This window comes from Lathyrus oleraceus, chromosome 7, assembly GCF_024323335.1.
Source record: "Lathyrus oleraceus cultivar Zhongwan6 chromosome 7, CAAS_Psat_ZW6_1.0, whole genome shotgun sequence".
Classification (NCBI taxonomy): domain Eukaryota; kingdom Viridiplantae; phylum Streptophyta; class Magnoliopsida; order Fabales; family Fabaceae; genus Lathyrus; species Lathyrus oleraceus.
In genome coordinates, this window is record NC_066585.1 from 475,126,187 (window position 1) to 475,152,954 (window position 26,768).

The 26,768-nt window shown below is 39.8% G+C and overlaps 1 pseudogene; it reads left to right on the forward strand.

Annotated features, from left to right (window-relative positions):
- Positions 1-5,128: 5,128 nt before the first annotated feature.
- LOC127109179 (uncharacterized) lies at positions 5,129-5,228 on the forward strand (annotated as a pseudogene).
- Positions 5,229-26,768: the final 21,540 nt, after the last annotated feature.

The window sequence follows — 26,768 nt, forward strand, 5'->3', positions numbered from 1 at the left end:
TCAAACTTTCGTTTCTGAGCCATTCCTCTGAACTTGATACCCATACGATCAGAATGTCCCATCTGGTTAGTGTTAGCTAGAGAAAAGAAACATGAGTTTAAGTCAGGATTTGGCCAAATGCCGAAAGAAGAAAAGAATTATTATATTATATATATATATATATATATATATATATATATATATATATATATATATATATATTTTTTTTTTTTTCTTTTTGAATAAATCAATAATGAATACTAAATAGAAATTAAGAGAAATAATTAAGAGAAAAATAGGGAATTGATAATAATAATAGAATAATAAAATAACAAATTAATTTTGTGGGTTGTCTCCCACTAAGCGCTTTGTTTAAATGTCGCAAGCTCGACAAAAAAACTGTTAAATATAGTCTATGAGTCCTGGGGGCGTTTCGTCTAAGTGTAGAATCTGCGAATCCTCGTTGGTTTCCGCATAGTGATAATGTTTCAGACGTTGCCCGTTTACGGTGAACGGTTCTGTAGATTGTCCTTTTATTTCTACCGCTCCACTGGGAAAGATTTTAGTGATATGAAAAGGTCCTGACCATCTGGATCGTAGTTTTCCCGGGAATAACTTTAGTCTAGAGTTAAATAAAAGTACTGCGTCGCCTTGCTTGAAGATTTTCCTTGATATACGCTTGTCATGCCATTGTTTTGTTCTTTCTTTATAGATTTTGGCATTTTCATAGGCGTCTCTTCTGAGTTCCTCTAATTCGTTTATGTCAAGGATTCTCTTTTCACCGGCGGCTTTATAATTCAAATTTAAATTTCTAATAGCCCAATAGGCTTTATGTTCTAATTCTACCGGGAGGTGACAGGATTTTCCATAAATGAGCTTAAATGGGGTCGTCCCTATGGGAGTTTTATAAGCAGTTCGGTATGCCCATAAAGCTTCTGGTAATTTCAATGACCAATCTTTCCTTGAAGTGGCGACCGTTTTTTCTAGTATTTGCTTGATTTCTCTGTTAGATACTTCCACTTGTCCACTGGTTTGAGGGTGGTAAGGTGTTGCTATCCTATGTCTCACTCCATATTTAAGTAGTAGTTTTTCGAGTACCTTGGATATAAAGTGTGATCCACCATCACTGACTACTATTCTTGGGATGCCAAATCTCGGAAATATTATATTTTTAAAGAGTCTAGTTACTACTCGGGTGTCATTTGTTGGAGAAGCTATAGCTTCGATCCATTTTGATACGTAGTCAACTGCCACGAGTATGTATTTGTTACCGAAAGAGGATGGGAAAGGTCCCATGAAGTCTATCCCCCACACGTCAAAAATCTCTACTTCCAAAATACCTTTTTGTGGCATCTCGTCACGTCTAGATATGTTTCCCGTGCGTTGACATCTGTCACACTCCTTAATAGCCGCATGTACGTCCTTCCATATAGTTGGCCAATAAAAGCCAGCTTGTAGGATTTTAGAGCAGGTCTTGGATGTACTTGTGTGTCCGCCATAAGGCGCAGAGTGACAGTGTTGGATTATATTTTCTACCTCTTCTTCGGGTATACATCGACGGAAAATACCATCGGGGCCTCTTTTGAAAAGTAAGGGATCATCCCAGTAATAGTGTTTTATGTCGTGGAAGAATCGTTTCTTCTGTTGGTAAGATAAAGTAGGTGGAACTATTCCGGCAGCTAAATAATTGACTAGATCAGCGTACCATGGTATGACAGATATAGCTAAGGTGGTTTCTACTTGCATGTCGGAGTTGTTCTCTTCCAAAGTAGCTATGAGTTTATCATACGAGAAATCATCATTAATGGATGTTCTTTCTGGTTCAAGGTTCTCAAGTCTAGAGAGATGGTCCGCTACTACGTTTTCAGTTCCTTTCTTGTCCTTGATTTCTAAGTCGAATTCTTGCAGTAACAAGATCCATCTTAGGAGTCTAGGTTTAGCATCTTTTTTTGTTAAAAGGTACCTGATAGCAGCGTGATCAGTGTAAACTATTATTTTGGCTCCTACCAAGTAAGAACGAAATTTATCTAGCGCAAATACCACTGCTAGGAGTTCTTTCTCGGTTGTGGCATAATTCATCTGTGCTTCATCCAGGGTTCTGCTAGCGTAATATATAACGTGAAGCTTTTTATCCTTTCTTTGTCCTAAAACAGCACCTACAGCATAATCACTGGCATCGCACATTATTTCGAATGGTTCATTCCAGTCTGGTGTCTGCATAATGGGTGCGGAGATCAATGCTTGTTTAAGAGTTTGAAATGCTTTTAAACAGTTATCGTCGAATATGAATTCAGCATCTTTCATCAATAGTCCGGTTAAGGGTTTAGTTATCTTAGAGAAGTCTTTGATGAATCGTCGGTAAAAACCGGCGTGTCCTAAAAAGCTTCGTACTTCTCTCACGGTTCTTGGGGGTTGAAGATTTTCGATTACCTCTATTTTGGCTTTGTCTACTTCAATTCCTCTGTTCGAGATGATGTGTCCTAAAACAATGCCTTCTTGTACCATAAAGTGGCACTTTTCCCAATTAAGTACTAAGTTTACTTTTACACATCGTTCCAGAACTCTTTCCAGGTTTTCAAGGCATTCTTCGAAACTCTGTCCGTATACAGAAAAGTCATCCATAAATACTTCCATGATGTTTTCGAGAAAGTCGGCGAATATTGCCATCATGCATCTTTGAAAAGTTGCAGGGGCATTACACAGACCAAACGGCATTCGTCTATAAGCGAAGGTACCAAAAGGGCATGTGAATGTTGTCTTTTCTTGGTCATCAGGGTGAATTGGTATTTGAAAGAAGCCTGAATAACCGTCTAAATAACAGAAATGTGAATGTTTAGCTAATCGTTCTAACATCTGGTCAATGAATGGTAAAGGGAAATGATCTTTTCGGGTTGCTTTGTTTAGTTTCCTATAATCAATGCACATTCTCCATCCCGATTCGATTCGTTTAGTTATAGTTTCTCCTTTTTCGTTTTCAATAACGGTTATGCCTCCTTTCTTTGGTACAACGTGTACAGGACTAACCCATTTGCTATCAGATATAGGATATATAATACCTGCTTCTAATAACTTGGTTATTTCTTTCTTTACTACCTCACTTAGGATCGGATTTAGTCTTCTCTGGTGTTCCCTAGAGGTTTTACAGTCTTCTTCTAACATGATGCGGTGCATACAAATAGAAGGGCTTATTCCTTTAAGATCGGTGATGTGGTATCCTAGTGCGGTTGGATATTTTCTTAAGATATGTAGGAGTTTTTCTGTTTCGAGTCTTCCTAGATCTGCATTAACTATCACAGGTCGTTCAAGTTCTAAGTCTAGGAATTCATATCTCAGATTTTTGGGAAGTGTTTTCAAATCAGGGGTTGGTTTGTTAAGACACTGCGTAGGATCCGGTGTTATTGCTAGGCATTGTTTAGATTTGTCCTCTAAAAGATAGTCTGATGATTTGTCTTCTCCTGACTCTGCTTCTTTTATGCATTCATCGATGATATCCATGAAGTAACATGTATCTTCTATTGCAGGTGCTTTCAAGAATTGGGAAAGAATGAATTCAATTTTCTCTTCACCTACTTCGAAGGTGAGTCGTCCTCGTTTTACGTCTATGATTGCACCGGCAGTTGCTAAGAATGGTCTTCCTAGTATAATAGGTGTCGTATCATCTTCTCTAATGTCCATAATTGTGAAGTCAGTGGGAATGTAAAACTGACCTATGCGTACGGGAACGTTTTCAAGGATTCCTACAGGATATTTGATGGAACGATCTGCTAATTGCACAGACATTTTGGTCGGTCTTAATTCTCCCATTTCCAGTTTCTTACATATGGATAAAGGCATAACGCTAATTCCGGCTCCTAAATCGCATAAGGCTTTGTCGATGACAAATTTTCCTATGTGACAGGGTATAGAGAAACTACCCGGATCCTTGAGTTTAGGGGGCATGTTTTGGATTATAGCGCTACATTCGGCAGGGAGTGTAACGGTTTCGCTATCCTCAAGTTTCCTCTTATTGGAAAGAATTTCTTTTAAGAATTTAGCATATGAGGGCATCTGCGTGATAGCTTCGGTAAACGGAATTGTAACGTTTAATTGTTTAAGGAGATCAACAAATTTTCTAAATTGGCCTACATCTTTGGTTTTAACAAGCCTTTGAGGGTAAGGTATAGGTGGTTTGTAAGGTGGTGGAGGTACATAAGGTTCCTTCTTTTCTAGGGTTTCCTTATTACTCTCTTCCTTTTCCTTAGGTTCACTTTCCTCAGTAGATTTCTTAGGGTTTTGGTTTTCTATCCTTGGGTCAGACGGTCCTTCCACTTCCGTTCCACTTCTCAATATAATTGCATGAGCTTGGCTTCTCGGATTGGGTTGGGGCTGTCCAGGGAATGTACCAGTTGGTGCAGCAGTAGGTGCTTGTTGTTGAGCTACTTGAGATATTTGCGTTTCTAGCATTTTGTTATGGGTAGCCAGGGCATCTACTTTGCTTGCTAGTTGTTTTAGTTGTTCGCCAGTGTGTATGTTCTGGTTTAAGAAATCTTTATTGGTTTGTTGTTGGGAAGCTATAAAGTTTTCCATCATGATTTCCAAGTTGGATTTTCTAGGGGTATTATTGTTAGGATTCGGTTTCTGATATCCTGGAGATATAGATGGGGCTTGATTTGGAGACTGTCCAGGTGCGTATAAAGCATTATTACTCTTATATGAGAAGTTTGGATGGTTCTTCCAATTTGGGTTATAGGTATTCGAATAGGGGCTTCCTTGAGCATAGTTTACTTGCTCTGCTTGGATTCCAGTCAAGAGTTGACATTCCGCAGGAGTGTGGCCTTGGATTCCACAGACCTTGCAATTCTGAGTTATAGCAACCACGGCGGCTGGAGGTGATACGTTTAAACTTTCAATTTTCTAGACCAAAGCATCCACTTTTGCATTGACGTGATCAAGGTTACTTATCTCGTACATGCCAGTTTTCGGTTGAGGTTTTTCCACATTCGTTCGTTCGGTTCCCCACTGATAGTGGTTTTGGGCCATGCTCTCGATAAGCTGGTAAGCATCAGCGTAAGGTTTGTTCATTAGTGCACCACCTGCAGCGGCGTCTATTGTTAACCTTGTATTGTATAAGAGACCATTATAAAATGTGTGAATTACTAACCAGTCTTCCAAACCATGGTGTGGGCAAAGTCTCATCATGTCTTTGTATCTTTCCCATGCTTCGAAAAGAGACTCGTTGTCTTTCTGTTTAAATCCGTTTATCTGGGCTCTTAACATAGCTGTTTTGCTTGGCGGAAAATATCGGGCAAGAAAAACTTTCTTCAACTCGTTCCATGTGGTGACTGAGTTGGAAGGGAGAGATTGAAGCCATCTTCTAGCGCTATCTCTTAATGAGAAAGGAAAAAGACGAAGTCGAATTGCCTCTGAAGTGACACCATTAGCTTTAACAGTATCAGCGTATTGAACAAATACGGATAAATGAAGGTTTGGATCTTCGGTAAGATTTCCAGAGAATTGGTTCTGTTGCACAGCCTGCAACAACGAAGGTTTAAGTTCAAAGTTGTTTGCTTCGATTGCGGGCGGAGCAATACTTGAATGCGGTTCATCTTGCGATGGAGCGGCGTAATCTCTAAGAGCACGAGCTGGTTCTGCCATCTCGGTTAAAGAAGGAAAAATGTTTTTGAAATCTGGAAGGTTTATAGGAGGGAGATTGTTTTCAGCACGATATTCCCGAATTCGTCGTAAGACTCGGAGATATAGTTCGATATCGTTGATTCGTAAATAGAGCGGTTCGCCTTGAGAGCGAGTGCGTGGCATACAAATCAACGAAAGAAAGAAAATAGAAGAAAAAGAAACCTTAGTCTCTACAGCGTAACAGAAGAGTTACGATATCGATTGAATAAAAGTCCCCGGCAACGGCGCCAAAAACTTGATCGCTCGACTGGGTGAGTCGAGAATGGGATACAAACTGCAAGTGCACAGTTCTATCGCGTAGTTTTAAAAGATATCGATCCCACAGGGACTTATGAATCGATATACCATTATCTAAGGTTACTACGTAAATCTAAGGTGAAAATGTTTGATTGTTTGGGGAAAAACTAAGAGCTAAACTAATATCTAGATTAAATATTAATAAAACGGATATCGGTATGTAGTTCGTCAAAACTAGGGAATCAAGTCTTTGTCGGTTTCTTGGTTTTAAAATGAATCGTTTCGGTTAACTTCATTGGTTAAAGGTTCTATCTCAAACTCTCGCTCTGTTGAATAAACCATGATTTTATATTAATGTTGCTGTCACTTATAATTAAGTCAAAAACCATATTTTGAAAACAATAAAGTTGCAGAAACTCCTTTTAAGAAAATACTGACCGTTTTAAACACCCTTATCTCAAACTCTCGCTCTGTTGACTTAGGTTATATAATTAAATCCAAATGCTTAACTCTCGTCCTCACATCCAATCTTTAAAAATACTTTTTGGAAAAGGTCAGAATTTAATTAACTCTAAAACTTGCTCTCGCCCTGATCTAGAATTAATGCCTAACTTACACTGTCCAGTTAAAATCTCAAACTCTCGCTCTATTGATTTTAACTTCTTTATGTCTTTTACTTTTGTAAAAAATCTTGTTATTAAACCTGTAAGTTGAAACCGTAAAAAGATTGATTTTGATTTTAAGTTTAAATAGACCGACTCAGTCTTGATCCCTTATTCTGCTTACTTTACATACCGATACCTAGGCAAATTAGCCAGACATGCTAAATAAATAAGAATTTATATCATGCATAAACAGACTCATTCCAGGCAGGCAATATGAATAAACAATAGAATAAAACATTAAAAATTAAATAACAATTAAAGAACCTGAATGCGTAATACAATGGTCTTGAACACTCCACCACAAGCCGGTAGGATTTGTTCTTGGATTCTTCAATTAGACAGTAAATTAAATCAAGGAAATAAAACTGGAATATAACGTAAGGTTAAATCCGGTATAAAGTTGCACAATAGTTTCCGGTGTAGAAACTATTATGCGAAAAATATCTAAAAGCTAAAACTGGAAAGGTAAATTTGCAAGGGAAAAAGAATGTAAAGCTTGCAAAAGAAATAAATAAAATAAACAATGCTAAGTTGCTGGAAAGGAAGAAAAATAAGCAAAGGCGTGAAAAGAAAATTTGGCAGAGCTTCGGCAAACTGAGCGTGCAAAAACTGAGACTTTTTTAGGTTTGTGAGATGGCTATTTATAATAGCCTTGGTAACTGCATTCCGTTTCCCACGAGTCTTCAGCATGGCTAAATACACGGCGTGGGCATAGGACACGAACTCTCTCAACGTTCTTCTTCAATTCTTCTGAGAGCGTGACTTGCGCCAAAAAGCTAGTGGAATGGTGTGACGCTCGTCACACCATGTGTGACGCTCGTCACAGGGATGCTTCTAGTGTGACGCTCGTCACAACCCTTGTGACGCCCGTCACAGGCACAACGTGCGCTTTCTTTTGGGCTGGGCTTGGTCTTTGATATTTGTTTCCTTTTTACTCCTTTCTACACCTCCTTTTCTTCCCTTTTTCACTTTTGCTTCAAAATGGATACCTGACATAAATAGCAAGGAAATACTGCATAATATCTGATAAAATGAGATAAACTAAAGTAAATGATAATATAATCTAATTGAATTAAGTCTTAAAATGTGATATAATTTCGTGTTATCAGTAGTCTGGAAGACCTGTCCTGTTATGTGGGCAGGCACCTGTCTGAAGTCCTCCTTAAGAGGCAATGCTTGTGATTGTTTACTTTTTGTGCAAAGCAGGAAAAGTCCTCTTATGAGGCAATTGGTAGATAAAAGAGATGTGTAGTCCATCTCTTACTATTCAGTGTGTCATCCACTTTGCTCACATAACATGTTGATGCATTGTGGATACTAACCCAAGATCTTATAGAGTCATATCATTTGTGGAGAAGAGTTCCAACTTTCTGAACTCCCACACATTCTATTATTCAAAGCTCTCCCTGACCAGGGATAAGAGCTATGAGGCACACCCCTCATCTCCATTTCATCTGCTTCACCCTAACTCTCCATGTTAGGGTTAAGAGCAAAACATACCCCATTCCAGTTGACTTTAAAGTCTAACCTTGCTTGAGCCTAATTGATTGTATATAGTGTGTGCTAATTGACTTGTTTGTCTGCTTACTTGATTCACCTGTGCATATCTGTTTGAGTGTGCCTTAGTGCATTTATCATCATCATTTGTATATCATTTCATAAACTTTGCTTTATAGCATTTTTGCTTTGTCCATGGAGGCGACAAGCATAAGCCTATTACTTGGTAGTCGTCCCAATGAAATGGTGTGAGACTGGTATAAGTCCATTGATTGGCATCTGGTATCATTGTTTTTGTTTTAGGAGATTGGTGTAAATCCATTGATTGGTATCCGGTATCCATGTTTTGTTGTGTGAGCTAGTATAAGCCCATTGATTGGCATCTGGTATCATTGTTTTGTTTTGTTTTAGGAGATTAGTGTAAGTCCATATATTGGCATCTGATATCCATGTTTGTTTTGTGAGACTAGTATAAGTCCATTGATTGGCATCTGGTATCATTGTTTTGTTTTAGGAGATTGGTGTAAATCCATTGATTGGTATCCGGTATCCACCTTTGTTTGTGAGATTAGTGTAAGTCCATTGATTGGCATCTGGTATCATTTGTTTTGTTTTAGGAGATTGGTGTAAATCCATTGATTGGTATCCGGTATCCACCTTTGTTTGGGAGATTGGTGTAAGTCCATTGATTGGCATCCGGTATCCATTTTTCATTTGCTTATTTGCTCATTGCCTATTCCAAAGGAATCACTTGGATCATCTACATATGATTTCAAGAGGTGAACATCTAAGAAGTTTTACACTCCCTCACCCTTCCACCTTTTGTTTCTTTAAACCTCCATTTGCATGTTAATCCAAACCTGAAAAATATTGTGCAAACATTTTCATTCTTTTCAAATTAGAAACCTAGGCTTTAGGCCTTTGATTTTCCAAACTTCATTTTCATAATACTTCTTTTGAATTGAATTCTAATCATATCTTGACCACTTTTGTGAATAAATCCTAATTGGTTAATTTCACTCATTCAATTGTTTTATGGCTTTGTCCATTCTTGATAAGTTTTCATACATTAGCCATAGGTTTGATTTATCCTAGTTGGTTGATGTTAATCTCACCTTTTGTGCTTAGTGATTAAATTGTAAGACTTCCTTGCTTATTATAGGGTTAACCCCTCACTAGCAAGTTGAAGCTTTTCTCACGTGGTGGACTGGTTGTTTGTATAAGGTTGAGTTTTCTCCCGTGGATAACGAAAGACCTTAGGGCTTTTGTTTAAAATGAACCCACTCATATTTTTGGAAATCTTTTAGCCGAACTACGACATTTTGATCCTTACCTTCCATGGAAAGGTACGTAGGCAACGAGTTCATCTGTTCAAACACAAAAATAATAACTTGTATATTCTTTTCTCCTCTTCCCAATCATGTTTGCACAATAATATTTTCATAAACAAATAACATTTCGTACAACAAGTGTGAAAAGGGCTCCCTAGGAGTACCTAGGATGTTTTGGGTGCCTAACACCTTCCCATTGCGTAATTTACCCCTTACCCAGGATCTCTGATCTTTTCATTAGTTTTCTATGTGTAAAACTTCTTAGGCTTTTGTTCGCTTTTTAGCCATTCCTTTGGATAAATAAAAGTGCGGTGGCGACTCGATTCTTTGTATGCTTTGCTTTTGATTTAGACAATAAATCATAAAGTGACGAATACACCGCTACAGAAAAGTGGCGACTCTGCTGGGGAGATAAGTCTCCTTGGTGGTATTGCCTACTTTTCACCCTTGTTGTATGATATTTGTTTATGTGTTATTTGACATATTTTTGTACAATTTGGGATTACTGTATTGATTGTAATGTTTGAATTGCTTGATATACAATTGTTGTTTGCTTGGTGGTCTCTGTGAGATGAGTTCTATACCCGAACTCGAGTGCACCTTAGGATAGGAGAATGGCATAGTCTTGTCGACTTGTGTGAAGTATTCCTTAACAAGTTGACTTGCGAGTCCATTCACTTGGTGGAGGTCATGTTGGATTAATAATGTCACACAAGTTATTCGTGGTTAGGCATTATTCTTCCAATCATGTGCCTTAGAAGCCAAGGACCTTAGTTTACTAAGCCCATCTTGGCCTATTTTTAGGACGTAGTGCGGAGGTCGTTCAGATGTCAGATCTGATGCGATTGTTACGCGATACTACACTCATAAGAGTCTCTCTTGAGAATATTTTTGGAATACGAGTATTCGTTCCTCCGATAATATTCGAAAGATGGGATGATGACTATGGGAACCTCTGGTAGAACATGCTCGGCAGGTTTAAACCCTAGTACACTCCCTTTGGGTGGTTCTTAACCGAGACTCCATGCTCGTGACTATCAACAAACCCGTGATTCATGGTTGAGTCGTTCAGATATCCTTAATATCAATGGAACTTGGGTGTTGATAAGGTGAAAACCATAATCCACCAAAATGGATGGTTGATATTAAGGATGATTGAGCCGGTTCATGTACCGTTAATATCAATCGAACTTGGGTGTTGATAAGGTGAAAACCGCAATCCACCAAAATGGATGATTGATATTAAGGATGCTATGAGCTTTCCCATGACCTTTGTCTGGTGTGCTTTGCTTGATCCTTGAGTGTGATTGTTGCATTCATGCATTCATGCATTCATCTGCATTCATGTCATCAGAAAAATCAGAAAATTTTCAAGGAACTTAAAGGGTTTATTTGCAAAATTTTCAGACATGGAAAGACCAAAAAGGCATACAAAGAAGTACAGCTTTAGACAACCCAATGTGAAAGAGTTAAGGAATCTGACATCCTATGTATTAGATCCCTTGGGTTTCAAAGCTCGTTATGGGAAGCTTCTGCCTCTGTTGACTACTCAGGTTGATGAGTACTTTGGCTCAGTTCTATGATCCTCTGTATCACTGCTTCTCTTTTCCGGACTTCCAGCTGTTGCCTACATTGGAGGAGTATGCTCATCTTGTGGGTATTCCTATTCTGGATCAGGTGCCGTTCAGTGGCTTAGAGAGTATTCCAACTTCTCGAGAGATCGCAGACTTGTTGCACATAGATGAATCTTTGATTAAAGCTAATATGACTACCAAAGGTGGAATTCAGGGTCTTCCTTCTGATTTCCTCATCGCTCAAGCTACTGTTTATGGGAAGGCCAGGAGTGAGGATGCCTTTGAGGCCATGTTCGTACTGCTCATCTATGGTTTGGTATTGTTCCCCAACATCGACAAATTTGTGGATGTGAACGCTATTAGGATCTTCTCAGTTCTTAATCCCGTTCCGACTCTGTTGGGTGATGCCTATTTCTCTTTGCATCTGAGGAATGCAAAGGGTGGAGGAGTTATTGTATGCTGTTTGCCTCTATTGTATAAGTGGTTTATTTCTCACTTACCGCAGACGGTCAATTTCAAGGAGAATAAGGGATGTCTACGGTGGTCCCAGAGACTTATGTCTCTCACTAATGATGATATCTCTTGGTATGATCGCGTGTATGATACAGTTCAGATCATTGATTATTATGGTGAATTCCCTAATGTGCCTCTTCTTGGTACATGTGGTGGAATCAGCTACAATCCTATCTTAGCACGTCGTCAGCTTGGGTTCCCCCTAAAGGATAAACCTCATAACATTCTGTTAGAAGGTGTATTCTTTCAGGAGGGTAAAGATCCCCAAGGCCTGAAAGCTAGATTTGTCCGCGCTTGGCGCAAGATTCAGAAGAAGGGTAGGAATGAGTTGGGTCCGAAGAACTGCATAGCTTTGGAGCCATACACTTCTTGGGTCAGACAGAGAGCTTCTGAGTACCTCATGCCATACGATTATCTGAGACCTACACCGTTGGACGTGGCTGGGCCTTCAACCCTCCCTAACCAAGGCGTAGAGGAGTTGAGAGAAGAAGACCTTTCACGTGCCTGGATCCGTGAAAGAGAAGAGTTGCTTCAGGAAATCAAGGAGAAGGACGCTCTGATCGAGTTTCTCGAGCATCAGGTCATAGATGATCCGAATGATACCTGGACTTCTTTGTTTCCTCAGTCTTCCAAATTCTGGAAGAGGAAGTATGATCGACTCGCTAAGGAGAAAGCGGATATGGAAACAACCTATGAGAGAGAGATCAAGAAGCTTTGTGTATCTCGTCTTCCAGCATCTCGAGTTTCTAGGGATCCATAGGATGTTTATTTTCCTTTTCCCTTGTAATAATCAAAAATGCTGTACTTCTTTGTCTCGAATATATATTTGATGAGATATTTTTCCATATGTGATTAAATGTTTAAATATTAAAAATTTGCAAATAGAATCCTAAAAGTTCCTTGAAATAAAAACAAAGCATATGCACGAGCATTGCATGCATCATTTTGCATAAGCAGGTTGTTCTGGTCTTCTTGCCCGTGGCCTAACTCTGTGCTCTTCATTTATTTTGAAGACAAGCTGACTCACCGGTACTATACCAGAGCCAATTCTGCTAGAGTGATGGATCAGTTAGAGCAAGAGAACAGAGAGCTGAAGGAAGAGGTCGCCAGATTGGGTGCTCTGATGGAGCAATTGTTGGCTGCTCAACATCAACCTTCCCCACCTCCTGCAACTCCTCTCCAGAGGACTGTTATATCAGAGGTTGCTTCTTCAACTGTGCCAGCTGCTAGTGCTCACTTTGGGCCGAATGCCATGCCAGCCGGGTTTCCGTGGGGTATGCCTCCTGGTTTCATGCCAGATATTCCAGCTCATACTTTTGCTTCCATGCCGGCATCTAGCCCGGTCCTTGCTATGCCTCCTCCTGTCGTGCATACCACTCCCAGGGTAGACGACACCATCTATCATTCTGAGCCGTCTGAGGGCCCAGATGTTAATGAGAAGATGGATTCTATGAATGATCAATTCCTCGAGCTCCGAAAGGAATTGAAGACCCTCCGAGGGAAAGACCTATTTGGCAAGTCTGCTGCTGAACTTTGCCTGGTTCCCGGTGTGAAGATTCCGGTCAAGTTCAAAGTCCCTGACTTTGAAAAGTATAAGGGGAACACCTGCCCTCTCGCTCACCTGGTCATGTACGCCAGGAAAATGTCGACTCAAACTGATAATGATCAGCTTCTGATTCACTATTTTTAGGATAGTTTGTCTGGTGCAGCTCTGCGTTGGTATATGAGCTTTGATAGTGCAAACATCCGATCCTTCAATGATCTTGGCGAAGCCTTCGTCAAGCAATATAAATATAATGTTGATATGGCGCCTGACCGTGATCAACTCAGGGCCATGTCTCAGAAGGATAAAGAGACATTTAAGGAGTACGCCCAGAGGTGGCGAGAGTTAGCAACTCAGATTACTCCTCCGCTGGAAGAGGAAGAGATGACTAAGATCTTTTTGAAAACTCTTAGTTCATTTTATTATGAGCAGATGGTTGCGAGTGCTCCCTCTGATTTCACCGAAATGGTGAACATGGGGATGCGTCTGGAGGAAGGTGTCCGTGAAGGACGATTGGCTAAAGATGAGAGCTCTTCTAAACAATATGGGGCGTTTAAGAAGAAAGATGGGGAAGCACATGCTGTGCAATCCCATGCTAAACCAAGAAGACCCTCTGTTAAGAGGAAGCCTGTGCGCCACGCCGGCAATCAGCATCAGGTGGCTCACAAAGCACCCGTTTTCAGAGATAATTCTCAGCAGTATCAGTAACATCATCAGCATCAGCAACAACCTCAGTATCAACAGCAACATCGTCCACAGCAACAGGCTTACCAGCCTCGTGGCAGCACCAGTAATCAGGCCAATTTGAATTATGATAGGAAGAAGATCAGTTTCGATCCTATTCCTATGTCATATGCTGAGCTATATCCCTCCTTGTTGGAGAGGAAACTGGTTACTCCCAGGGAGCCTCCGGCTGTGCCTGTTAACCCGCAGTGGTGGTACAAGCCCGATTAACATTGTGTTTATCACTCCGGTGCTCCGGGTCACAACATTGAGAATTGATATCCGTTGAAAACTAAGGTTCAAGACCTTATGCGATGCGGCATACTGAGCTTTGAGGACTCAGGCCCGAATGTTACGAAGAACCCATTGCCCGAGCATGGGAAATCAGTTAACATGGTCCAGGGTTGCCCTGGCAAGTATAAAGTCAAATATGTGAGCCATATTCGACAGTCATTGGTCGAGTTGCATCGTCTGCTGTGTCAGTACAGTCATATGGAGCACGACCATGACAGATGCCGCATCTGCTCCGTTAATAGACTGGGTTGTCGCCAAGTGCGAAGAGAGCTTCAAGAGCTGTTGGATCAGGGTACCATTGAGATTTTGCAGAATCGAAATGTTGATGAAGACGAACCAGAGGTAAATGTTATTTCTCCTGTGTTCAAATTGCCCGAGCCTGTTGTCATCCGTTACGATGGTAGCAAGCCGAAGGTCTCTCCTTCTCTGGTCATCAAGCCTGTAGGCCCTGTGCCCTATTCTTCGAATAAAGCTATTCCTTTCCGATATAATCCCGTTGCTGTGGAAGATGGGAAAGAAGTGCCGTTGCCTTCAACTTCCGTTGTTAATATTGCTGATGTGAGCAGGTTGACTCATAGCGGTCGCGTGTTTTCAGCACCTAAGCCTCAGGCTAGAGCCGTTGTTTCTGATTCTGCTGAGCGCCCGGTTGGGACTGCGGTGAATGTTCCGAACCCGGCACTTGCTATTGCCAAACCCTCCTCTGTACAAAAGACTCATACTGAAGGTGAGAAAAACAAGAAAGGGGGGTTTGAATTGTTTTGGAAAATAAGCGCTTTTGCAAAATAAAATCACACAGGATTTTATACTGGTTCGCTTATAACACAAAGCTACTCCAGTCCACCCGGCCAAGGTGATTTCGCCTTTAACAAGGACTTAATCCACTAATCTTGAAAGATTATTACATCCAACGTCTAAGAGAAAGATCTCTTAGTCCTCTCAAGTATACAGACTGCGTAGAGTCACTTGAGGAAATAAAGTAATAGATAAAAGGAATTTGTAATCTAGAGTGCTTCTAGGATAAAGCAAATATTACAACAGTAAGAACAAAAGAGTGTTTCACGTACTAAGCAAAAGCTTCGTGAAAGATTGAGAGAGAGAGAGAAGAAAAGGTTTATGTGCGTTGGTGTGTCTCTCAATGTTGTTTGCTGTCCTTTATATAGAGGTGAAAGGACCGTTGAAATTGATGGCAGATAATTTTGTCTTGATTAGGAATCAATGCCATAACTTCTGTTGTTTCTTGCCAAAATAACTTTGTCTCCCTGAATAACTTCTTTCCAATAATAGTTCCTTTCCATTTAAGTTCGAAGTTGACGTTATTCTTTCTGAATTAGGAATTCCATTATCAGAGTCTGCGTAACTCTGTTAGACTGAGATCTTGCTATGTGGCTTCAGAGCTTCTGAGATTTTGATTGCTTAGAGTTCTGATGGTAACTTCAGATACTGTTGTGAGCTTCTGGAATTTGATATACCGTTGTTCAGAGTCAGATCTTCTAGAGCGTACTTCTTCTTCAGATGCTTCTGATATTCTGATTTGCTGTAAGCTCAGAGTCAGAACTTCTAGAGCGCATTTATACTTCAGATGCTTCTAATCTTCTGATAATTTGTATCTGATTTGATTCTGAATCTGATGACGTAGTCAGATTCCTCTTAGAGTCCTGCACACTTAGAAACTTTTCGTTAGGGTGCCATTTTTGGTTTCATCCTTTGTTATCATCAAAATCCTGGAATCTGTTGTAGAACAATTTTTGTTCTTACAATCTCCCCCTTTTTGATGATGACAAAACAAACTCAAATGACAGATGAAACATTAAAAAAAACTTTATCAGATCAGATAGAAATGAGCTCCCCCTGAGATAGGCTAGGGAGTTCAGAAGTTCTTACCAGAGCTTCCAAGCAATGAAGTTTCTTGATACCTTCTGCAATTTTCTTAAGTCCAGTGTTAGATGAATTTATTTTAGATAATAGTATGTTTGCAGAGTGCTTAAGGTATTAGGCAATTTTTCATCAGAGCTATTTGATTTCTCCCCCTTTTTGTCAGAATAAAAAAGACTTAAACAAACAAAAAAAATAAGCAGGAAAGATATATATTCAGATAAGAGAAACAGAACATCAGAGATAATGACAAGAGAAAAAAACATCAGTAACAAAGATAAGCAAGGCAACAAGCAAAGGATCCTAAGTGCCTAAGGGTTGGGAGGAGGAGGCATTCTCTGAAGCAGTTGATTCAGCAGGTTCTGGATGTTGGTGTTGACAGTGTCCTGTTGATCCAGTCTGACTCGGACTTCCTTCTGCTCTTTCTGAAGCTCTTCCAGCGTCCTGAGAACTAGGGGTGCAAAAGAAGAAGACTCCCCCTGAGTCAGAGCATGTTGTTCTTCAGCGGCTTTGGCTTCGGCTTCAGCAGCAGCCTTTGCTTCAGCTTCAGCAGCAGCAGCAGCGTCAGCTAGAGCTTTGGCTTCAGCTTCCCTTGCCCTTTGGATTTCTTCTTCTCTGGCTCTTTCTTCTTCTTCCCTTCTGGCCTGTTCTTCAGCTTCTCTGGCCAAGTGCTCCTGTAGTCTTACCTCAGCGTCTCTGATGAAGTCGTTTCTGACTTGCTCAGAGATGTGCTTCAGCTTGAAGGCCTCAGATGTCATCCAGCCAATGACCCTGTTCCAGTATGTCCTAACAGAATCAGGATCATCACTGATGCCAGAGTTTATGATCAGAGACTTGACCTTTTGCACTGAAGCCCCTACGAACAGCATAATGGCTTCCTCTAGGGTCGGCAGGGAATGTTCTGGTTCAGATGTTTGAGGTGGAGAGGTTGGAGGGTTTAGGTTGAGTGTTTGAGGTTCAGCGGAAGTGTTTGGAGGGGTAATGTTAGAGGCATGAAGGTCAGAAGGTTGAAGTTCAGATGGAGTGATAGTTGGTTGTTCTGTGGATGGTGAAGTTACTTCAGGTTCAGGTGGAGGTTGTTGTGGTTGTTGGGAATTACGGTTTAGAGATTGAAGTTGGGCTAAAGTGGGTAAAGCGGGGTCAGAAAGTTCTGTGTCGGAGGAAAGGATAAAATAGGGAGGTGATTCTGGGGCTGTGGATGAGGAAGTGGTTTGGTTTAATTCTTCAGCTTCGGATAGTGGTAAGGAGGTATTAGCAATATTGAATTTTGGTAGAGGTTGTTGTGTTCTGGTTGTGGAGGGAGGAGTTTCAGATGTGGTGTAGATGGGTGTTGATAGAGGAGTAGAAGAAGCCAATGGCTGTGCAGAGGGAACAGTAGAGGCAGACTTACCAGAAGATTCTTGCAGAGGCGCTGGAGGTCTTGATTCAGAAGATTCTCCTAGCTTTGCTCTCTTCGCTTTTGAAGACTTCTCAGATGGACCTTTTTTGAACTTCACGAAGTCTGGTTCTGAATCTAGCAGATCGTCTAATCTGAAGTCTGAGATGTCCACTCCTTCATCCTTCAGACGTTGGAGATAGTGGAGGATTGCCTCTTTGGGTTCATTCTTGTAGAACCTTGCGAGACCATTTGGCATATTCCTCTGATCTTTTAAAGCTTCCCAAGAGGTGTCCAGAGTAGGTTTAACTTGAATCTCCTTCAGAATCCCCATGCTCTTCAGATTTCTGGAGTTCAGAGGCCTTCCAGTTTCTATTGCCATATCTTCCATGAGTTTATGTTTTTCCAGATGATCTACGAGCCCATTTTCTACCAGTACATCTGATAGAAGTCTTCCCAGAGGGATGTAGGTTCTGGGTTTCATGTTGTTCCTGGTCTCCCGTACGGAGTCTCTGAGGTATTTGAAGAGTAGTGCGGGGAGGCAGAGCTTCAAACCCTTGTGAATACAGTACAGAATACACTTCTGATCTGTATTGATGTAGTCTGAGGAGTTGGATGCTGGGCGGTGATGAATGGTTCCCAGAATGATCTTGAGCCACACTCGGAGATTCTGATGTAGTTCTTTATTCTTTGAGGGATTGCCTTCTGTGTTGAGTTTGAAGATGGTGGGGTTGATTTCACGAGCAATGTACTTTGCCCTAGGATTGATGTTGTAAATCCTTCTTCCTCCAGCTTTCTCCATGTTCAGCAATGAGGCTATTGATTTTTCAGTAATCACGATTTTTACCCCCAAAACGTGGGAGACAATGAAATGGTTGTCAGCGTCAGCAAACCTCCAGAATTCCTTGATGAGGTTTGGGTAAACAGGACCATAAAGGCGTTGAAAATAGTTTTCCCAACCTTGTTGATGAAGTTCTTCAGTAAGATCTACCCCATTCCTCTTCATGTTGTTGAAATCCACAAGTGATTCACACAAAACATCCAGTTTCTTGAAAGGAGTTGCAAGATTGATATGAGGCTCATGGTCAAGAATATGAGGCTCCTTGTACACTGGTGTTATAGTTACGCCTGTAACTGTTGGAGTAGGAAAGCTTGTGCTTTGAGCTGCGTTGCTGGAGTCCATTTGTTGAGAATAGTTGAACATGGATTGTTGTTGAGAATCCATTGTTGATGAGGAACGAGATGAAGATGAACTGCTTGCAGAAATACCTGAGATAACTGGATTGAGAAAGTGAGTAAGAGTGAAGTGTGTGCACAATGTGAGAGAAGTGTTTATATACTGTAGAAGCAAGCTTCAATCCAAGAAGTATTTTGATGAAGACAACATGCATCAATGCAAAAAGAGAAGAGCTACAAAGTTATTTCAAGCATCATGTATTCAAAGCCGCATATGCATTTTGATCAAGCTTCATTTTCAAGTCAACCATTTGCAAGATTGTTGATTCACTTCTTAGGTATATCTAACTCACTCTTAGATTAGTATACAAGTGTTCAACAATCATGATCTGCATTTGCCTCTTTTAACATAACCATTTGTTAACACCTTGAAATGCAAAACACATTTATTTTTAAGTATTTTTCTGCATTTCAACAGTGTTAACCGGTTAACCATATGGGTTAACCGGTTAACAACCCAGTTTTTCAAATTCTCTGTTAACATTTGTATGCGTTAACCGGTTAACCCATATGGTTAACCGGTTAACACTGTTCGTTGCAGCAGAAATGTTTTTGAAAAATTATATCTTTTCATCAAAATTCATGAGAGAAATGATACCTCTTCGAAAAGGTATTTTGGCAATATAAATTATTAAATTTTCAAATTGAATTTTCACCTCCAAGAATTTTCATACAAACTTCAAATAATCACTCTCTCATATTCTTTTCTTAAATAATTTTTTGAAAGTGTTCATAATAAAAATTGTCATCTCATTCTATTGTTGAACACTTGCATATTATCTTTTGAGTGACTTATTTGTCTAAGGAGAAGATCAATCAAGAGAAGATTGATACTATTACATCTCTGTTAAAATCATTCATAGAAATTATTTCTTTTTGACTTGTGATCCAGGATTGTTGGACACAAGGGTTGGTGTTGAAGAGGATTGTTCTTCATACACTTGTTTGTCTATAGGTTAGATAGTAGGCATCACCATTTGTGTGAATAGGCTGTACCATTTCTAACTATAGTGAAATCTCTTTCGTGTGAAAGGGGAGTGGATGTACCTTCGGATTGTGAAGGGAACCACTATAATTTCCGGTGTCTTTTACTTTCCGCATTTTATTTTTCCGCACTTAAACACAAATAACCAAAAACCAGAAACTAGATCGAAGAATTTTTTATCACCTAATTCACCCCCCCCCCCCTCTTAGGCGCATTTACAACTTACATTTGGCATCAGAGCAAGTTATAGGTAACTTGTTCCTAGAGATCCAGCATGGCTTCCGCAAGCATAAATCCGGTTTTCAAAGACGGTGGAAGTAACAACAAGCCCCCACTCTTCTCCGGAGAATATTTCGACTTCTGGAAAATCAGAATGAAGGCACATCTCGAGGCCCAAGGGGAAGGTATATGGGAAGCAGTTGAAGAAGGTCCACACAAACCGGTGAATGTGGTGAATGGAGTTGGTACCCCAAAGTTGAAAAACACTTATGACGAAGATGATAAGAAAAGGATTCTGAATGAGAAGAAGGCAATCAACATACTCCAAAGCGCTCTCAGTATGGACGAGTTCTTCCGTATATCTCAATGTAAATCGGCAAAGGAGATTTGGGACACCTTGGTTGAAACACATGAAGGAACCACCGAAGTGAAGAGATCAAGGCTAAACACCCTAAGTCAAGAATATGAGATGTTCCGCATGCAGCCCGGTGAATCTATAGTTGCCTTACAAAAGAGATTCGTCCATCTAATAAATCACTTGATCGCTCTGGGTAAAACTTTCACTAATGATGATCTCAACCTGAAAGTCCTAAGATCTTTGACAAGAGAATGGCAACCGAAAGTGACCGCTATTTCGGAAAAGAAGAGTCTCTCAACGATGACATCCGCGTCTCTATTTGGAAAACTTCAAGAACACGAATTGGAACTTGGAAGGCTCGAGAAGCACAAAAGTCAAGAAAAGAAGTCCAAGGGAATTGCCTTGAAGGTTGATTCAAAAAGGGACAAAGATGATGAAACATCCAAAGATGAGAACTTTATGCTTCTTGTAAAGAAGCTTGGTAAGTTTTTTAATAAAAATAAAAATTCCTCTTATCCTAAAAAGAATAACCATTTCAGGAAAAAGGAAGCATCCACATCAATGCAAGACGTTACGTGTTATGAATGTGGACAGCAAGGTCACATAAAGCCGGACTGCCCAAAACTTGCAAAGAAAGGAGGATTCAAAGGCAAGAAGGAATTCAAAAACAAAAAGGCTTACGTCGCTTGGGACGATAATGAGATCAGTTCATCTTCGGAATCGGAAAGCGATGAATGTGCGAACATGGCTCTTATGGCTTCACATCACTCCGATGAAGAAACCGATGAGGTTAGTAGCAATTTTTCAGTTTATAACAATGACGCACAAGATGTTATAAATGAACTCTTAAAAGAATGCAAGACATTGTATAAAAGTATTTCATCCCAAAAGAAACAAATTTCATCCTTAGAAGAAAAAAATACTGCTTTGGAAAAATATATTGAAAGTGGAAAACAAAAGTTGATGGATGAAAAACAAAGTCTTGCATGTAAGAATTGTGAATCTTTATCTTTTCAAATTGTTCAACTTAAAAGAGTTTTAGAAAGATATGAAAAAGGTCAAATTGGGTTGGAAGAAATTCTTAAACACCAAAGGTATTCTAATGACAAAAGTGGATTAGGATATTCTAAGTTTTCTAAACCAAGCACAAATAAGACCATTTTTGTTAAAGCAAGTGAACAAGTTGCAAAAGAGAAAGTAAACAATTCTAAAATTATGCATCAAAGTCATAAAAAGAAAATGATTGCTAAGAAGAAGAATTATGTTCCTAGATATAGAAGTGATTTTCAACCTACTTGCTTTTATTGTGGAATCAAAGGGCACACACCTAATGCCTGTTATGTGCGAAACTTTAGCGTTCCAAAAGGGCATTATGTGTGGGTTAAAAAGGGTACTAACTACCAAGGACCCAAAGCAATTTGGGTACCTAACAAAACTTGATTTTGTTTTGTAGGTATGCTTGAAGACAACCTCTAATCAATGGTATCTTGATAGCGGTTGTTCAAAGCATATGACGGGCGACATCGACAAATTTTCACATCTATCTTTAAAGGCCAAAGGATATGTTACATACGGTGATGACACCAAAGGGAAGATCCTTGGAGTAGGAACCATTGGAGCACCTCCTTTTACCATCATCGAAGATGTCCTTTATGTTGAAGGCCTAAAGCACAATTTACTTAGTATAAGTCAATTGTGTGACAAAGGGTTCCGAATCAATTTCACAAAAGATGAATGTGTGATAGAGCATGAAGTCACCCATGACATCTTGCTAAAAGGTAAAAGGGTTAATAATATTTTTATGACTTCTTTTGATAATTCTTCCTTGAAGGTAAAATGCCTAATGACGAACAACAACGAGGCTTGGCTATGGCATAAAAGATTCGCTCATATACACATGGAGCACATGAACAAATTAATAAAGCATGATCTTGTCGTTGGTCTTCCAAAGATTAAGTTCATCAAGGATAAACTGTGTGACGCATGCCAAAAGGGAAAGCAAACCAAGACAACTTTCAAATCCAAGAATGTTGTATCTTCGTCGAGGCCACTTCAACTCTTGCACATGGATCTCTTCGGTCCATCAAGAACGAAAAGTTTCGGAGGTAATGTTTACGGTTTGGTAATTGTTGATGATTTCTCTAGATATACGTGGACTTTGTTTCTTGTGCAGAAAAGCGATGCTTTCAAGGCTTTCAAAAAATATGCAAAACAAATTCAGAATGAGAAGTCTCTTTCAATAACCTCCATTAGAAGTGACCACGGGGGAGAATTTCAGAACACATTCTTTGAAGAATTTTGCGAAAAGCACGGAATTTCCCACAACTTCTCCGCACCACGAACACCACAACAAAACGGTGTCGTAGAGAGAAAGAATAGATCCTTGGTGGAACTCACAAGAACAATGCTCAGTGACTCCAACCTTCCTAAATATTTTTGGGCGGACGCAGTTAGCACAACATGCTTTGTTAGCAACCGTGTCAACATTCGGCCGATTCTCAAAAAGACTCCGTATGAACTTTTCAAAGGAAGGAAGCCTAATATATCTTTCTTTCACATCTTTGGGTGCAAATGTTTTGTCCTCAACAATGGAAAGGACAACCTTGGTAAGTTTGATGAGAAATCCGACGAAGGTATCTTCCTTGGCTACTCCCTATCTAGTAAGGCTTTTAGAATTTTCAATAAAAGAACTCTTACTATTGAAGAATCAACGCATGTATGTTTCGATGAAACTAACCCCTCGAAAGAGGATAACCTTGTTGTTGATGACGATGATGATATAATAGATGTATCACAAAAGGAACTTTCAAATGTTCAATCAATTCCACAAGGAGATGGCTCACCAATCATTGAAGAACATCATGATCTACCGAAAGAATGGAAGACTCATAGAGATCACCCCATCGATAAAGTTATTGGTGATATTAGCCAAGGCGTTGCAACACGACTAAATCTCAAAGATGCTTGTCTCAACATGGCTTTTGTGTCTCAAATAGAACCAACCAAAGTCGATGAAGCCTTAGGCGACGATCAATGGATAGTAGCAATGCAAGAAGAACTCAACCAATTCGAAAGAAATCAAGTTTGGAGTCTTGTACCAAGACCAGACAACAAGCACATCATTGGAACAAGATGGGTCTTCAAGAACAAACTTGATGAGAATGGGATCATAGTTCGTAACAAAGCAAGATTGGTCGCACAAGGATACAATCAACAGGAAGGAATTGATTTTGATGAGACGTTCGCTCCGGTAGCAAGGTTAGAAGCAATTCGATTATTACTTGCTTTTGCTTGTTCTATGAACTTTCAATTGTTTCAGATGGATGTCAAAAGCGCTTTCCTAAATGGCTATATCAATGAAGAAGTCTACGTCAAACAACCTCCGGGTTTTGAAGACTTCAAGAACCCTTCACATGTTTACAAGTTGAAGAAAGCACTATATGGTTTAAAGCAAGCACCGAGAGCGTGGTATGACCGCCTCAACAACTTTCTATGTGAAAAGGGATTTGTAAAAGGAAAGGTTGACAAGACTTTATTCATAAAGAAGATCAAGGGTAACACCTTATTGGCTCAAGTCTATGTCGATGACATCATCTTCGGTTCAACAAATAAAGATCTTTGCGAAGAGTTTTCAACCATGATGCAAGGAGAATTCGAGATGTCCATGATGGGAAAATTGAACTATTTTCTTGGACTACAAATCAAGCAAACCAAGGATGGCATCTTCATCAACCAATCCAAGTATTGCAAGGAATTATTGAAAAGATTTGATATCGATAGTTGCAAAGTGATGTCCACTCCTATGGGATCCGGAACGTACGTTGATCAAGATGAATCCGGAATGTCAATAGATATTACAAAATATTGAGGTATGATTGGTTCATTACTATATTTGACGGCAAGCCGTCATGACATTATGTTTAGTGTATGTTTGTGTGCACGCTTTCAAGCAAACCCGAAGGAATCGCATCTCACTGCCGTGAAGAGGATTCTGAAATATCTCAAAGGAACAACGAACGTCGGACTATGGTATCCAAAAGGTAGTACATGCTCCTTGATTGGTTATTCTGATGCTGACTATGCAGGCTGTAAGACCGATAGAAAAAGCACAAGTGGTACCTGTCACATTTTCGGGAATGCACTAGTGTCGTGGGCATGCAAGAAGCAAGCATGTGTGGCACTTAGCACGGCCGAAGCAGAGTACATTGCAGCAGGTAGTTGTTGTGCACAAATTTTATGGCTCAAGCAACAACTTCTGGATTTTGGTATAGACCTCGGCTGCATTCCTCTTCGATGCGATAACACAAGTGCCATCAACATCACAAAGAACCCGGTCATGCATTCAAGGACGAAGCACACAGATATCCGACATCATTTCCTTCGAGATCACATGCTTAACGGAGATGTAGATGTTACGTTCGTGGATACACATAACCAACTCGCTGACATATTCACAAAACCATTGGCTAAAGAGCAATTCTTCAAGATTCGGCGAGAACTCGGTATTCTCAATGAAGGTGACATCTAACCTTGTCTTCAAATTACTTGTTATGTGGTATAGTTGCTAAAAATGTGTTTACTTTCAGTTTTTATGTTATGCATGCTAGCACTCCTTTTTCGCCGTTTTCCGTTTTTCTTACTTTCGCATGTCCAAATATCATCCGTTTTAAAATATTTTTTAAATCGAAAGTTGCGTATTGATAAGTGCTAATACTTTGTGCAAAATTTTTGTAAAAATCTTTTCCCGGTTCTTCAAAACGGAGCTGCTGTTTTTTTTCTTTTATTTTTGAAAAATTCAGTCTGTTAACCGGTTAACGGTATAGGTTAACCGGTTAACACCTCCCAACAGCAACTCTGTTTTCGCTTTTAAAATACAGATCTTTTAAATTAATTGTTTTATTTTTTTATGTGGGTTTATGTTCATTGCATTTGCTTTACTCTTTCACCTACTCCTCATAACTCTCTCCTCCCTCATTACTCACCATAAACCCTTCATCTCTTTACATTCAACTTTCATAACTCTCAAACCCTTTTCCGAAAATCCATCTCTAAACCCTAGAATCTTCATCTTCTTCATGGCTCCACCAAGAATGGGAAAGGCTCCTGTACCATCATCTAGCAGTGAAGAGGAAGAGTTGAAAATGGAAACCGCCAAGAAAAGGAGAATGGATTTCAAAGTCAGGGTTAGACATCTGCTTAAGGGTAAGTATGTGAATCTCAAATCCTTCACTACTTTCTCTTTCCCTGAGTTGTTGAGATATCAAGGATTGCATGCGTTCATCACTGATAATGGGAAAATTTACACTGATTTGGTAAAATATTTTCTGAACCATTTTACTTTAAATCTGAATGATGATGAACAACATATGCTGTCTGCAACTGTAAGGGACTGTGAAATTGTTACAGACCTAAGGACGTTGGCTGCGTCTCTTAAGATTCCATATTCAGGTTTTTTCCTTCGGAAAGGTGTTAATCATGATGAAGGACAATGGGCTCAGTATGATAAGATGGAATACTACTACTCTATATGTAGATTTCCCAGGGAGGTTGTTGTGTCGGGACAGCGCACTTCTCGCATACTCTGTTATGCTAAGAACCTGTCGGTTGATGATCGTATGCTGCATTATGTTATCTGCCATGTCTTGCTGCCCAAGGATTCAAACCTGTCTCAAATCAATGATTTGGAAATGCAAGTCTTATTTGCGGTGAAGAACAAAATCCGAGTTAATTGGCTGCCCACTATGATGTATCATCTGAGACAGCAACTTTCTCTCAAAACAAGGCTGCCATACGGTCGCCTTATCTCAAGGATTTTGGAACTCACAGACATGGAAATCGGGAGAGAACCGTTCTTGGCTATGACCACTACCGCCAATGAAATCAACGGCGTTACCATCATGAAAAATACCGGAATTATTCAAAGCAATGACGGCTCCTACAAGTATGATGATGGGTCCTCCTCTTCAAATTTCCCTATTCCTGAAGGTGGCATTACAAATGAGTTTCTCTATACCACCATGATGAGCCACCACCGTGAAACCACTCGCGCTATCAAGAGTCTTCGGAACCTTGTGTTGAGTTCCCGCAACCTTCCCGTAGAAGATGATGAAGGTGAAGACGGTAGTGAAGCGGATGGCGAGGAGGATGAGGCCGGTTCGGAAGAAGAATAAAGCACTATGTTTTTTTTTTCTATGTTTCTGTTATATGTTGTTCTATTGTTTTTGTTGTTAAACTATGTTTATGCTATTTATGTTTACCAAACACTTAACTTTTAATCCAGTTTCTTTCTATCATAATATGTGATTCAATGTTTATCTGATATGTGTGTATGCTTGTATGCTTTTCCTTTTTCATCAGTCTCTTCCTTTTTGCTAATGACAAAGGGGGAGAAGACTTGTTTCTCTAATGATTTCTCTATGCAGAATTGTTGTATACCTCTCATTTAGGGGGAGTTCTTAAACTTAGGGGGAGAATCAACTTAAAGAAACTTCACTTTCTGCATCTATCTCAAAATGGTTGTCATCATCAAAAAGGGGGAGATTGTAGAAGCAAGCTTCAATCCAAGAAGTATTTTGATGAAGACAACATGCATCAATGCAAAAAGAGAAGAGATACAAAGTTATTTCAAGCATCATGTATTCAAAGCCGCATATGCATTTTGATCAAGCTTCATTTTCAAGTCAACCATTTGCAA